Here is a 14,765-nt window from a genome sequence, read left to right as displayed (position 1 = left end):
AAGTCAGTTTGTATTATCATCATATAGTGTGATGAAATTAAAGTAATAGAGGAATTAATCCTATACTGGAGACGTAGGAACGTTGTGATCGTTTCTATTTTCGTCTTTATTATTCTCATCATGTAGGTTTGGGTAACCACTTTTATTCTCAAATCTTAAAGCTTGTAAGCCTATATTCTCTGCATAAGGTGGAGTTTGAATAACTCGTTCTCTAATATTAATATTTTCGCTTTTTGGAACTTGCATTGTCCGTTCTCTATTTTCATCAGTGTTATTATTATCAGAATTAGTTGCTTGATAGATAGAAGTCTAAATTGGAACTGACATTAAGTCAAATGTGGCAGCAAAGAGTGCCTTACCAAAGTGAATAGATGCATCTGTAATTTTGTTAATTTGCATTGCTCGAATTAAGCATAAGACTATGTCGATGAGTAGCTTAATGTATAAGAAAGCGGCAAAGAATATTCCGCATCGCTCAATTATATATTGTATTTTACCAAAGGTTTCAACAAATTGATTATTAAAGAAGTCCGGTGAAATGAATGAATCAAGATAAATAGTTCTACAGTTATAATAATTCGTGCCTGAAATATTTGAAATTGATTCTCTGCTATCTATTAATGACTTAGTAAAGTGTTTGAGAACTCCTTTCATATTGGAGTTGAAAGTTATTGAATTCCAGAAAGACATCATTTCTTTATATGTGTAGATAGAAGCATAAATACTTGCAGTAATAACATTCGCAATTTGTTGAATATTTATGTGTGGTTTGAAGAGTGCAGGTCCTCTTACTTTTGTGATTTGTGGGGTTAGCTCAACCCATGAATTGTCATCGTCAACATCTAGTTGAAATAAGTTTGAATGTTTATCAGAGCACAATTGTTCTTCGGCTTCAATGAAGGTTTGTCTAGAAATGGGATCAACAAAATGAATTTCATCTTCATAAAGAATTGCTATTCGATTAGAGCACTTATTAAGAATCTGTAAGGGTGAATGAAAATCAGGACAATTATATAGCCAGGCAACATTGCCATTTGTTTTGAGAAACATAGATCTGTTTCTTTTTAAGGTATATCCAGCTAAGCGCGGATTTTCATGAGAAATCATTAAAGTGTTAAGAATAGTTGAGCGCTATAATTGACAGTCATTTCTTAATAGCTCTAGAGTAGAAGTTTGAAGTTGCCGAAGATTATTAAAGTGCAAATAGTCAATTTTTGTTCCAAGATGTGCTTCGAAATCAATATTCTCATAAACTTGAGAATATGTTGTATCAACTGTTTTGTTGTCACTGGAATAGAATTTATTTTTCATAGTTATAGCACCAGTATCGGGTTTAAATTTGTGAATGGGTTCTCCAGTGTTCATATCAAATCCGTCACGAAGACTAATGTATAGAAAATCATATGGCGTAGGATATACTATTCGTGGATGACTACATAAAGACTGTGGTTTATTATAAACTTGGAACATAAAGCTTTGTAAGTCGAAATCTGACTGAGCTGAAGTAAATTTAGGATCCTTTAATATGTAGTATTTGTCATTAGCTTTAATCATTTGAGCGTCAAAAGCGCGAATTATAGTGAAAAGACAATTATTGAGTTCATCCCAAGTGTATGCAAATGGATCAGTAGATGTAGAATCGCAGCCTCCGGCTGATAAAGGACAAGGTAGAGGTATATTTTGCCAGTTATTAACTGTGCCATCTCTAAGGTTTACATTCAGGCTAGCATTTTGCATATATGTTTCATAAGTGTAATGTGTAATCCAACCTCGGGAGTTACATTCATTGTTTCCAGTTCCAACATCGCCTGAGTTAAAGTTTGAGAACAAAGATTTGTCAAAGTCGAATTCTACTGAACTAGAAGAAGGGGAAAGCTTTATCTTTTTTCTTTCCTTTGCAAGTTTGCAGTTCTGAGCATCAAGCTTAACTGAAGTAGTAATAGTATTATGTCTGGCATCTATGCCACTAGAGTCAAAAGAATCGCAAAACCAACGTAATTGCTGTTGGGTTGCTTTACACATAGTTGCTTCTAGCTTAACTTTATAATTTCTTTGGTAGAGAGTGACTCGTGCTTGATTAGTGCTAATTTTATCAGGGCGAATTTCGCAGGGTGCTACTTTGTTGAGAGAATACATCTGGTTTGAGATCATTTTTGAGCAATCAAAGTGGTTAACATGAAAGTTAGGAGCTGTGTTTTCACAGATACTCATCATTTCAATTGGTCTGGCGTCAGTGAAAGACGTTAAGAGTAATAATGCAAGAAATATAACAAAGATCAAATATTTTGCAGTGCAAGCAGTTATAACACAGAGAAGTGCGAGAGGTATTATAGCAATAATCTTAAGAAACTGAACAGAACGAATTTGGTTTCCTATGTAGGTTAAAAAATTTTCTACTTTTGAAAGAAACGCTTTCTTATCAATAAGTTTTTCTTTAAAGAACTGGTCTTTAATTAGTGATAGTGGCATATGGACGTTGCGTTTTGACCAAATTAATAGCTTTTCAGGAGGCTCTAGTAATTTAAGGTACGGAATTTCTTCAGGTAGACAATTATTTCTATTTACGACACATTCTATGAAGTGTGGGTGAGAATCGTTATATTCAACTAGGAATTTTAATTCTGCAATACGCCGAGTACGAAGAATGCAATTGTTCTCTGTTGATTAGAAACAAAACACTTGTCAAGTGTTACAGTTTTATTTCCGAATTTCAATATTTTCTGTAGGAGGAATATTCTAATATACGATAGCGGGTCGAAAGCAAGGGCAGTAAGAACTTGTGTTTCAAGGGAAGGTGGTAACATAGATTAAGGGTCCACAGTAAAGGGAGCTTCGATGATATCAAGGTCTATTTCGTCTCTGTTGTTCAATTGGAAATGAAAGCGTTCAATATGTTCTGGTTTGTTAGGGGTCCAACAAACAATTATTTCTAAGTTTACAAACTGGTCTTTAACGAAGAAAATAACAATGTTTTCTTTATATGAAATATATGATCGATAAATTTTTGTTGACTTGTTATTATATTTCAGGATGTTATGTGGGATGTTATAAGGACTGTAAGAAGTTGAGAAAGTTGTTCTTGAAGCTATAACCCAATAGTCGTTTAGCGGAATATTCATTGATCAGTTGGTGGTTCTAAAACCAAACAAGGGACATTTAAAATGTCTAAGTCAACTAGGCTTGAAGAATGAATTTGAAGTAATAAACTGTTAAGTTGTTGAGGGTTGTATTTTCCCCAGAAGACAGCAATAGGGTCTTCGTTAGAGTTAGTAGCAAAAAATACTACAGTTCTAACTTCGTTAGAAATTTGACAACTAGTTAAGGTGTTAAGTTCACTATTGAATTTCAACTTCTGATTTGCCTTTATAGAAACTTTCACAAGTGTATCAGGGTTGATAGAAAGAGAAACAAGAAAACCGTTTTGGTCGAATGAAACTTCGGTCATAAATTAGAATTGATCAGCTTTAAGGGGGTTCTAATTGTGTTATGCAATGTGTTTACTGGTGATGAATGTGTTCAATATGAGTAGTGTTTGTTAGAATTTAGAAACTTTCTAAATTGTCAGTCTTGTACTATGTTCGATCTGAAGGGTTATGTACTCTTTCTATAGTAGCTAACTGAGAATTGAATTAAGAATTAATATTGAACTGAGATACCTGATATTTGTGTTGTGGAGATGTTTTGTGACAAGTATTTGCAGGTCACAAATTGAGATGCTTGAAAACTTCTAAGTTTTCTATGTTTATCAGTTGAAAGGGGCAAAATGTGAAAGATATAATTTGGGACAGAGAGAAGGAGAGAGAGAGAGAGAGAGAGAGAGAGAGAGAGAGTGTTAGAGCTGAATTTAAGAGCGAAAGAAGTAATTGATTTCAGAAGGTAACTGAGAAAAGTGATTTTGAATATGGGTAAGGCTCTTAAATAGTGGTTTTCAGGGTTAAGTTACCAGAATATGTGTGCTCAAATCTGATTGGTTGATCGCTAGCCTTGACTAGTGCCATGTGGCATAGTGTTTAACTGGTCATATGACAAGAATATTATGACAGAATTGCAAAATCCAACATTCAGATTTTAGTAGTTTATATATTCTCCATGATCAAACTTTTTGTCTAACAATATGTACTTGTGTTGTGAATTTGAGAATTTCTATACGGTGCGCTAAAGTACTAATGCTTATGGGTAGAGTAATACCTCACTCAGGATTTTGGTACATGTTAAGGTTTCTCTGCGACTTATGAAACTTAAGCGATTAAAATAGCGATTAGTCATATTTTTCGTGCGTTTAAGTTGCGATTTCTCAACTTTGGTGGCGAAACTAGAAATTCTGTCTCTAACGTTTTATTTGTAAGGTAATAGATTGTTATTGGACGAAGACTCATTTTTCTGGACGGAGTGGTTGATTAGGGGGGCGGGTTTGAAGTTAAAATTTCTTAAACTCTGAATTTTCAAACTTTTGCCTTTTTCTATCTGATCTTTCTTGAGTTGCGTAATGAAACTGAAAATTCTACTCCTAACGTTTTGTTGGCCTATCTTTTCTGTAGTGTCTGACAGAGTTTGGTTTTTCTGTGACAATTCGTTATTATGGGGGGCGGTTTTAAACATTGGTACATATATTTGCTATTTTAACGACATTTTTCGTCATAAATCCGTTTATATCTCTGTAATGGGAACGAAAATTGAAAATGTCTCGAAGTACAGCTCTTGCAAATAGATTTTAGTTTGCAAATGTGAAAACTAGAGCAAAATCGGTTTTGTAGATAAAAAGCGCAAACGCAAACAAAACTAAAATTTTGAAATTTTTGGAATTTCTGCTATATATTTAATTTATGAGTTGTAAACTTTTGTGAACTATTAAAACAAGCATGCGTTTGTGCAACTATCAATTTATAGCTCTTCCTGACAAATGTATAAGGTTTGCGTTTAGGCGACATAATTCTTACGTGGAGAATTTAAATTTGCGGTTAGTTATTTGTTCTTAAGTGCTCTAATGTTTATTTTAAACATTCCTTGGGTCCTTAAACTAGTCAAGTTAGCTCTATTTGTTGACTGGACATTTTGCTTAAATGCGCATTTCCTGACTAAATGCGGTTTTACGTGGGTTAAATATTTTGCAGGGGACAAATTTTTGTACTTAAGATATTTAATTTAGATAAGGTGTTTGCTCAAGGGGGAATTGTTTATACTTAACTTTGCTTTGGATAACACGTGTTTTCAGCGTTAGTTTGCAGTAAGAGGTATGCTTAATTGTTGAAAGTGTACGAATGTTGAACATACAGAGGAGTTATGTGTGTGTAACAGCTTGCAATGGTGATTAATTGCGTACTTTGTGTAAGATTTGTGTTGAGTGGGCTATTTGCTTTTTGCCTTAAACTTTCATACTATACAGTTGGTCTCTTACTCAAATCTTTAAACCTTCTCTGATTTCTTTATCCTGCTGATTTTTCATTTCTAACTTTCTTTCTTTAATCCTTAAACTTTTATTCTTTCTTTTTCTTAATCTTAGTTCCTTCTTTAATTTGTTTCTTCTTAATTTTATTTTCTGTTCATTTCTTATTTCTTTTCATTTCTTTCTTCTTCTTTATTGAATCATGAACTGGTACACAGTAAACTATTTACGAGAATCGGAGTTGGCGAACGAGCACTTAGAAAATGCTAGGTGGCGGCTGGAGACGGACGGGGTTAGCTTAGAACCTCTCAGCTTACTCCAGAATCGAAAGCGGAGAAGCCAGTATTTAAATTTTATATATCAAGACACCGCAGGACTATCTGCGATTCAATTTCGTTTTTTCTTCTCCGGAAGCTATAAGTTCCCTCACCTCGCCCTAACTGACGACGAGATTGAAGGTATCATTCGAGCCATAGGGAGCAATCGCCCGTGGGAACGGCGGGAAACTCAGTGTGTCTCTGGGGAAACAGTTGAAATAATCAAGTTCTTCTTGGGGAGAGATGTGAGTAAACTTTTCTGCCTTTGACAAAGCTTCCAACTGGGAAATAGGATGAAGGACATGAATTTGTTTTAAGTGAAATTGACAGGGGTTGCTAAGTAAGGGTTATTTTTCGGCATTTAGTATTAAGATTTTTCAGTTCTTCGAGAAACTGTATATGAAGCCTGAAGAGAGGACTGAGGAGTACTGGAACATGTTGATTGATGTAGAGGATGATCTCTACAATCTTGGGGAAACTTGGTGGAACCCCAAGAAAGGGCCAGTATTCCAAGAGTGTTATTTGCAGCTTTTGGCGTGGAATCATCAGGACTGTCTTATGTTCAAAAAGTCCAGTTTGATGTGCGCAGTGATGAGGGGACTGGCACTGAAGTTAGCTTGACAAAATTTTAATGGCTTATTGAAGTTAATAGGGGCTCTAATATGTTTTTTTCTATTTCGTTTTTCATATTGTATGTAGTTGATTTTATCATTTTTATTGTGTTTTGTGCGTGGTTGCGCTTGTATTATAAAGGAATTATTTAAAGAAGATTTTATGTCTCTTACTTCTTTTTGAGTTTATGTAATAAGTCAGAAGGAATGGGTTCACCAAAGAATGTAGGTGCTTTTTTATTACGCTGAGGTCTACTCAATACTTCATTTGCGTCAGGTAAATTAGATATATTAGGGGATGCTGTAGGTGTAGAATTATGAGGTGATGATGTGGGGCTATTATGCGATGCTTGGGGGAATAATTTACGTGTAGCTTTAAATTTACTAGTACTATCAGGTGGGGTAGAAAAATGTTCTTGCTGTGGGCTATTAGGTGAATACATATTTTGCATAGGTTAGGGGGTTGAAATGCGTGGGGGTAGAAAATTAGAAGAGCTTGTGCCTCGTATATGCGTAGTATTATCTGCTCGTGTTTGTAGCGATTCTAAGCCTGAGTCCTTTGTTGGGGTAGCCTCAATATTATAAGGTGGCTGTAGTCTAGTATTAGGATTTATAGTAGGTTGTGTTTCTACTAAGGGCCACTGCGAAATAGCAATATGTTGTGCGCCTCTATAAGCATTAGATTTGGATATATTATGCTTATTATATTGAGTATAATAATCATCCGTATCGTCTGGGACTACATAGTTCTCAACTAACTCTTGTATTTTTTCTTCTTTCGGGTAATAAAGTACTATATGATTTTTATGCACGGTTTTCTTCTCATTTGTTTTATCATGTTGTATCTCATATGTAGTATTAGTTAGCATTCGTTGCACAGTGTAAGGGCCTGAGCGTAGCTCCTGTAGCTTTTTAGACTTTAATAGTCCTTTAGAGTGATTTTCTAGTAGTACTTTTCTACCTTCAAGTATAGGTTTTCCGAGTTTAAATCTATTTCTATACTTGTGCGCTTTATTCGTAGTTTGTCTACATTTAGTGTAAGTATTCGAGTATATTGTTTTAAATGTATTCTCTCGCTTTAACATTTCGTTAGATAATCTGTTTTGTAATAATTTCTCTATCTTTTTGTTATTACAAGTTTCTTCACTATGTGAGTGTGGCGGTAGATTATTACAATACTCTGATGTGCATTTCTTTTGATTATCTCGTAGTAGTCCTAACTTTAGTGATAAGGGTATTTGTGGTTTCGTTCCGAATAGTATTTCATAAGGGGTATATCCCGTACTGTAATTTACTGCCGTATTGTGTGAAAATGCAAATTTACTAGTGTACTCGGACCAATTAGATCCACTTTTGCTAATAAAATGTCTTAGGTAATTAGTCAAGTGTTTATTTTGTACTACTTTGCCGTTAGTCCACGGTGAATATGCAGTTCGGGGGCATAGTGTAATTCCCATTTCATTTGTGTAGTGAACGAAATGATTACTAATAAAAGCATTGCCGTTATCATGTACTATTTGTTGCGGTATACCAAATGTAGTTATAAATTTCTCTAGTTGATTTACTGTTTCGAGAGCTTCAGCATTCTTGCTAGGGTATACTTGTATAAATCTAGAGAAAGCGTCCACTATTACAAGAGAAAATCTATTTCCTTTATTAAGTGGTCGTAGTGGACCTTTGTGATCAATATGAAGTGTATGTAGGGGTATAGCTTCTAATTGTCCCCATGGTTCTAAGGGTGCCTCGTTCAAGTCTTTGCGTGCTGACTTATTAGTTTGGCAACTTAAGCAATCTAATATTAACATTTCAATCCATTTAAACAAACCGGGCCAATAGAAATATCGCTTAACTCTATTGTAAGTTGTGCTTTCTGCTCTATGACCACTAAGTTCATGCGTATGTGCGACTTCGAATATCTTTATAAATAGCGAAAGTGGTGCACATATCCTAACGTCAAAAGAGCCGTCCTCGTAAGGTTCGGAATAACAGAGTAAATCATATTGACTTTCTAAAAACAACAAGTTGAAATTATTTCTATAGGTTTGTAGTGCTTTAGATTGTTTAATAATGTAGTCTTTTTCTGGAGCTTTGCCTACTTTTAACCAATCTCTAACTTTATCTATCACGGAGTCGTTTACTTGTTCTTCAAGAATATTATCAGTGTCAAGATTAGCGTTTTTGCAAAATCTGTAACTTTAGCTATTAAATCTAATGTATCTGTGTGGACATCCTTTTCTGAGATGTTTTGAAAAGCTTCTGGTTCAATAAGCTTCTTAAATTTTGTCCGTCTGATATTGTCGGCTTTAGCAGATTCTAATTGTTCATTAAGTGAATTTTCAATATTTCCTTCTACTAGATCTAACCAATCTTAGTCGTCATAACCTTCTCGGTCATCACTTATTTCAGCTATTTCTTCTATCTCGGAATAGTAGTGATTATCATACTCGCTAGTTAGTTCTGAAGGTAATTTCTTTATTTGATTTATTTGTGTGCCGTAGCGAAAACAATCAGAGAACTGTGTATAGCATTACAGTGTTCATTTATGTAGTCTGGTGCATCATCTACGCTAAAGTCACCTTCATCATTTATATTAATAAGTTTCTTTCTTTCGCCTTTGACTTGAGCAATAATTGGATAACAGTCATTAGCGGTTGCGTCCTTATCGTCTTGATGTAATATAGAATAGTTAACTTCTTTTCCGTTAATATGAAACTTTATATCTTTAGGTATCACTTTGTGTTCTAGTTGATAAAGTTTAGCATCTGCTAAAGAAACATTTCGGCTAAGAATGTCAGGGAACGCTAAGTTTTTGCCTTCAGTGTATATAATTTGCAAGTTTTGGAACTTAGTTATTACAACTTGATACTTAAAGAAACGATGTGACATTTGTCCTCGTCGTGACCAAAGAAATAGAATTGGTCTGTGATCACAATATAGGTAAATTGGAAAAAGGGATCCAATAACATAAAATACAAAAGTTTGTAATGCAGATATTATTCCGCATAGCTCTCTATGTTGAGGGGACATCTTTTGTTCAGCTTTATCAAATACTCTCGAGTTTGCTGAAATCATACGTTTTCTATCAGGAAAATCTTGTATAAGAACACAACCTGTTCCTAAATTAGATGAATCAGCATGTATATGAAAGGGATAGTCATTAGAAGGAAATGCGTTTAAAATATCGTGACAGAATCTTTGTTTAAGGTCTGTGAATACCTTTTCGTGTTCTGGTAACCACTTGAATAGTGTTGTATCTTTAGTTAAGTCATATAGAGATTTTGCATCTATGTGAAAGTTCAAAATATAGGTGTGATAGAAACCCATCATTCCTAAAACTCTTAAAACTTCTGCTTTCGATTCTGGAGTTTTTAGGTTTCTAATATTATCTATGCGCGAAGCAATAGGCGATAGTCCGTTCTTAGATATAACATCTCACTTTTCGAAATCTCACTTTTCGTAAGAAAAACATTGTTTTATCGGGGGCTGCTTTAAGGTTTGCCTTTCGAAGCAAAGAGTGATACTCTTTTACTATTGTGAACATTTCTTGTTTGTCTTTAGCTTGTAGTAAAGTATCGTCTATATATGTTATGGCTTGTTTACGTTTTATAAGGGGTCCGAATGCATAACGCATTAATTTGCTAAAGAAACTGGGTAATGGCTTAAGACCATAAAATCCTACTTGATAGGTGTACTGTCTGCCTCCTACAATAAAACTTGTAACCTTCTGTGTATCTTCAGTTAGTGGTACTTGATTATAAGCCGATGATAAATCACTACTTGTAAATATAGTTCCAGTTATTCTTGTCATTAGAACATTTAGTGGTTCGAGTGGACAATTAGAATTACTTGTATCAGTTATAGAGTTTAGGTATCTAGCATCAATGACTAGTTTTACATAATCCTTCTTAGGTAATATGATGACGGGATTGACAAACCAACTATTCATATCATCGTTCTCATTGAGCTCTCTGATTATCCCTGCTTGAATTAATTCATCCATTAGTCTTTCTAATTTATCTCTGAGATGAATGGGTATTTTGCTTGGTCGTCGCTTTTTAAAGGTTGCGTCTTTCTTTAAGGGTAAATGGAACTTATGTTTAGTTCTGCCCATATCATACTTATGATGTAAATAGACATCATTATCCTGAAGTATTATTTCTATCAACTCAAACAATTCATCATCAGTCAAATCACTTTGCGTGAAATCAAAGTTATCTAAGAACCTTTCTAGATACTCTATGTCTTGAACTGTATTTCTATTTTGCTTAATTACAAAATCACTAACTGCTTTATTTATGATTCGGTTGCTTTGTAGTTTATCTCTAAACTTAGGAAACTGTTCGTTGACTTTAGGTCTACATAACTCTTTTGCTTCGGTAGAGAAGTCTGTGGCTAGTTCTCTCTCATCTTCTTTGCATTTTTCTATTAACTCACTCTCAATAATTTCGAGCACCTCTTCCTGTTCTAGTGTATTAGTTTCTACTTTCTGTAGTTTATCAATATCATCTTTGCTTGTGTACACATAGATAGTTATTCCTGAATTCTTAAAGGTTTGTTCAATTAGAGAAGATATCTCTCTCCAAATCATTCCGTCTGAACCACAAGCTATTTTTGGCATCGCTATACAGCGTAAATTTAGTCCTAGTGCTTGATCTCTCATAGCAAGTAGCGTTGTTTTGATTGTATCAATTGTTGGCTTTTCATAATGATTAGCCTTAGTGATGAGATTATATACTAAGTTATTATCTGCTCTGAAAGTTATTATGTCACCTATATCACAGTTTCTACTTTTACAGTAGTCCCTTAATAAGGGTATTCTTTTGGAGATTGTGTTAGCAAAACCTTTTCTCATTTCTGCATCTGAGGATATCGTGTGCGCTATAGGCATATTGGGTACGAAAATCTACATATCTAATGCAAGAATTTGTTTGAATTTGCTGTCCTTCTTGTAAATTGTTTACTACTGTGTTCAGTATGAAGCAACTGTTATAGTCCTCACTTTCGTTTAGTATTGTATTTGTAAATTCGGCACAGTTTTTGATATTGTATCTTTGTATAGGTTTGTCAGTTATATCACACATAGCATAACCTATTATTCCTCTATTTATCTGTATTGGGTGATTCTTTTGATTCTCCAAAAATATGGGTAGAAATTCTTCAGGTTGTGGACAAAGTGTGTTCACAAAGACTAGGTCAGTTTTTGCAACGTTAATATGGGGCATGAAATATGTTCCTGGTGGAAATAAGGCTTGACTGGGGTGCTTTTGCTTGTGCAATTGTGTACTTTTCGGTTATAGAAAGATTGGTTGAGCTATGTTTAAAGCAGTCATCTCAGTTATGTATGGGTAATCTTTCTCATTGTTGAGTGAGCCGTAGCAAATTAGGTTTCTCTCAGTTTTTAATTCTACTGCGGGGATATCGAAGTGAAGTGCTTTTAAAAACAAATGACAAAAATCAATACCTATTATGTTCTGTCTCTGTTCTTTAGTAACGAATACTTTATGGGGGACTGTATATTTACCGTCAGTTTCGAAGCTAGATTGAATAGTTGTGTAGCCAAGCATTCTGATTGATGAACCAGTATATGTCTTTGAATCACAATTTGTGTTTTGTAAATGCAAATTTTGTCCAAGGTTTACTAGAGCAAGGTATGTAGGATGGTTGATGATAGTGCAAGTTGATCCTGGATCAATCATGAACTCTACTTCTAAACCACTATTATTTTTAATGTCTCCGGTGGCAAAGTGATATAACTTGAGATAAATTCTTGACTTAGTACTACTTTCTTTAGTAGCGTTCGGAGACTTCAAAAGTTTAAAGGAAAGAAGTCCGTTATAGCATTTACGTAGTCATCGTCGCCTTCAACGAAACTTATTTGATTTGGTTGTTGTTGAATATTGTTGGGTTTTGATTGTCTTTGTTGTAGATTGTTATTTCTACTTGGTGTATAGAAGCTAGCACTTTGTTGTGGCTGTTGCTGTTGTTGTGGTGATGTTGATTGTTGTTCAAGATTTGGTTCATTATTTCTATAGGTGTTTTGCTGAGGGAAGGTTTGTTCGTATGGTTGAGTGAATCTATTGCCATAACTGCTAAAAGATGTATTTTGTTGTTGATAGTTAGGCTTGTTGAACCTAGGATTATAGTTTGAGTAGCCACCTCTTGGTTGATAGCCTTGGTTTTTAGGACCATTGAATCTTGTATTGCCTCGGTTATTCTTTCTGTAATCATTAGAGAATGTTATATTTGGCCTTCTTGGTTCAACAAGTTCCTTTCTCAATTTGTTAACGCTATCATCTATCTGTTTCTTTGTGCATCTAGAGATGGAATGACCATTGCTTCTGCAATAATCACAGAATCTAGTACTGTTAGGTCTGCCTTTTATATTAGGGTCTCTTGGCCTAGAAGTATCTATAGCATTCACTTCGTTGCTTTTGAAAAGACTGGTTAAATCGTTAATTTTGCTCTCGAGTGTTTTAAGTTTATCTATTCCTGTAGCTCCACTAGATTCTGTGTTACAGAAAATGTTAAGTCTTTTACGACTAAGTGGTCGACAAACTGTGTCCAAGCTATTGAAGGATTCTCAATAAGTTTCTCGTGCGCTTTGCGTTTTAAACCTAGTGGCCTTAGTCCTCTTATGGCAAAATCTATGTATTTCTGACTTCATTGTCTTTGTTGGATTTCTTTCTCTTTCCTTATATTGTCATCTCCTGCAATACTTGATGGTATCTTTTCTGGCCAACCTTTATCAACTCCACTCTTTATTCTATGTAGATAGTTCTTTATTAATTCTCCTTCTTGCCTAAATGTGTTCTCAACCTCAAGTCTAAATCTAAATTGGTATCTACCGTCTGTGAACCTTTTCATAAATTCATCTTTTAAAGTATTCCAATCTGTAGTATCTGTGACTTCACTTTCAAACCATTCTAGTGCTGTATCAGTTAAAAGTGAGCCGAATAATGATTGTTGCCTTTTATCATAGCTAGTTTGTACAGCGGGTGCTGTAGGCCTAGTTCCTAGTGAAAAGAGTATTTTGTTTTCTACAGAGTTCCAAAAAGAAGTGGCATCCTGATTATGGTCATTGCCTGAAAAGGATACAAGTGAAAGATTTGGATGTGTTATGGGAGTTTCAGGTGGGGGAGTAACGGCAGGTGTAGGAGTACTACCACCAGGACTGGTCATTGTTTAAAGGACTGAAGTTATTGTATTAAAACAGAGAAATAGTTTAAATCAAATTCAAATAAGAATTTAAGTGAGAAGCCCTTTGAATAGTTAAACTACACAAGTTATTTTAATGGCTTCTCTATAATAAGTGAACAAGTTAAATTTAGGCAAGCTTCTCTGATAGTTTAAATGAACAAGTTAAATTGAGATTGCCTTTTCTATATTAAATGAACAAGTTAAATTAAAGTTGCCTCTCTGGGACCACCATTTATACTGCTGGTCCGTACATTAGATACTTAAACGACGGGGTTAATAGCGGGACCACATGTATAACTTGAGAGTTCAACCCCTAGTTCTACTCTTGGTATATAGTTAAGTATTAAAGAAGGTTAAATGCAAATATGAATTAATAAGTTATGTTAAACAGCATCAAATATGAACCGAGCATGAAGGGATAGAATAGTTAAGGTTATTAAGACTGAGAAAGCACAAGTTAGCTCAGATTGAAATATTCTAGGTTAACTTGTAACTTAGATAGAATTTAAGAGATGTTAATTTATAACTTAGAGAAGTTAAGCTGAACTTACCTGATTTCCAAATTTGTGCTAAGTTAATATTTTATAACTTAGAGAGTTCTTAGTTAAGAACAAGTCACAAAATATTCTAAGTTAGAAAAATATCTCAAGTAAGCTGAGATTGAGCAAGGGAGCAATACGGGAGTATGATTTTAAATCAGAAGTTATCAGGGACCAAAAAGTGTTGGTAGTTGAGCGTGCAAGCTCCTCTTATACTTGCGGGCACGTGGTTCTCTAGTATCCTATTGGATAGAGATAACAGTGTCGACAGAGTTACCAAGGTTAAGTTGGTGTTCTCTGTGTGGCGTGACAATATCACGTCATAGTATTCTCAGTTTTAGTTAGTGATCTTAAAATAGTAGCTTATTCAAAACTACTTAGTAATTTGTTCACACGTTAAAATGGACTTTGTCCAAATCAAGTTTGTGCTTCACGCACTATAACGTAAATTCTCAAAATAGCACTAAGATTATCAAATAGTGTTACTGAGTGTAGCACACTTCAGTACAATATGTCAACTTTGAGTATGCGTTAATTTCGAAGAATACAGCTTCAAAAATGAAGTAAATGGCAACGAAAGGTATTTTCAAACATCGCTGTGACTACTTTTATACTGCAACAATTTTTGATAAAGGATCCTCAGTTTTCATGTCATCTAATACTGCTGTTACTGCATAAATCATTTTTTAGATTGTAGAGTTGATTTCAAGACTGAAAA

General features: G+C 34.5%; 1 protein-coding gene across 1 annotated transcript in view; it reads left to right on the top strand.

Annotated features, from left to right (window-relative positions):
• Nucleotides 1-14,765, top strand: part of LOC142335433 (uncharacterized) — a 58,883-nt gene that overhangs the window by 38,332 nt on the left and 5,786 nt on the right. The window lies entirely within an intron of this gene.

The sequence above is a fragment of the Convolutriloba macropyga genome, chromosome 2 (genome assembly GCF_964194025.1).
Source record: "Convolutriloba macropyga chromosome 2, txConMacr16.3, whole genome shotgun sequence".
Taxonomy (NCBI): Eukaryota; Metazoa; Xenacoelomorpha; order Acoela; family Convolutidae; genus Convolutriloba; species Convolutriloba macropyga.
This window is presented reverse-complemented; position numbering and strand designations above follow the sequence as displayed.